The sequence below is a fragment of the Heterodontus francisci genome, chromosome 35, assembly GCF_036365525.1.
Source record: "Heterodontus francisci isolate sHetFra1 chromosome 35, sHetFra1.hap1, whole genome shotgun sequence".
Classification (NCBI taxonomy): Eukaryota; Metazoa; Chordata; class Chondrichthyes; order Heterodontiformes; family Heterodontidae; genus Heterodontus; species Heterodontus francisci.
In genome coordinates this window covers 21,177,898-21,179,398 of record NC_090405.1, presented here as the reverse complement: position 1 = coordinate 21,179,398, position 1,501 = coordinate 21,177,898, and the positions used below count along the sequence as shown (strand labels likewise).

Genomic DNA, 1,501 nt, shown 5'->3' with positions numbered 1-1,501 from the left:
CGCCCTGAGCGATAGTCACCCCTCCCAGCAGCTTGTTGAGCTCCTCGTCGTTGCGGACGGGCAGTTGCAGGTGTCTGGGAATGATGCGGGTCTTCTTGTTGTCCCGGGCCGCGTTGCCGGCCAGCTCGAGGATTTCAGCGGTCAGATACTCGAGCACAGCAGCCAGATAGACCGGGGCTCCGGCACCCACACGCTCAGCATAGTTACCCTTTCTCAGGAGCCTGTGAACACGGCCCACCGGGAACTGCAGTCCAGCCCGGGAGGAGCGAGACTTGGCCTTGGCCCGAGCTTTCCCGCTGGTCTTTCCTCTTCCAGACATTTCCTCAAGCTCACAAATACTTTCACAAAGAATGGTTAATTTCCTTAGCATTAATAATAGCCAGTAGGCGGTCAGGATGGCCGAGCGGTCTAAGGCGTTGCGTTTAAGTCGCAGTCTCCATGGGAGGCGTGGGTTCAAATCCCACTTCTGACACCTTGTGTTTTGACTGCAATGGAGGCGTTTGGGAGCAGCGGTGAAGAGCAAAGAGAAAGCAGGAAAGAACATGGACAAGCAAAATAACAATGGACCCAAAGATGTTGCATCAAAACATTAGAGTAAGAGGCAACTAAGCAAACAGCAGGGCACAGAAAAGATCAAAAATGTAACCTTTGTATCGGGGTGGAAGATGTTGCCAATATCCTTAATGAATACTTTACTGTCTTCTCAAATGAGAGGGTGATGCAGATATTGTTATTAAGGAGGAGGAGTGTGAAGTATTGGACGTGATAACTTAAGGAGAGAGGAAGTTTTAATGGGATGAGCATCCTTGAATGTGGATAAATCATCAGGACCAGATGAAATGTACCCCAGGCTGTTGAATGAAGCCAGGGAAGAAATAGTGGCAGGTCTGACCATCGTTTTCCAGAGGATTGGAGGTCTTGTCACATTGCAATAAAAGCAAAATACCACGCAGATCAAGCATGGCTGAGCCTTGAGAGTAGAGAAACAGGGCTGAATTCCCTGAACCAGTGCGACAGCTTCTGCCAATTTCGACAATTTAAGCCAATGATTTGCTGCATTTTCCCTAATTCGAGGCTCTGCGATTGGTTAAGAAATGCGACTGGGAAGAGGGTGACCAATCAGAAGTGAGCGCGGGCTCAAACTGCGGGAATTCCAGGTCCCTGAATGATTGAGCTGAAACTGATTTTCACAAACCCTGTCAGTTTCAGTGCAGGAAACACCGTCTCGGGGGAAATAACATCACAAGTGGGTCTGGTTCCAGTGACCGATTCAACGGCTGCTGCAAAACTCCCGGATTCCCTCATTGCAGCGAAATCATTTTGAAATTCTATGAAAACAATGAGTGATTCTGGAGGAGTGATCTGGCTTTTCACTGAGGGCATGTGTCGACTGGGGAAATAACTAACTGGAGAGTCTCGGGCACTGTTTACACAGCCCGTTCAGAAAATCAAATCCACTGCATATCCTTGCTACAAATGAAATGTCAAATTTGGGGATTCC

General features: G+C 48.6%; 1 non-coding gene across 1 annotated transcript; it reads left to right on the top strand.

The window, feature by feature from the left end:
* Nucleotides 1-389: 389 nt before the first annotated feature.
* trnal-uaa (transfer RNA leucine (anticodon UAA)) lies at nucleotides 390-472 on the top strand. The gene has a single exon. It is a non-coding gene; the product is annotated as a tRNA-Leu (tRNA).
* Nucleotides 473-1,501: the final 1,029 nt, after the last annotated feature.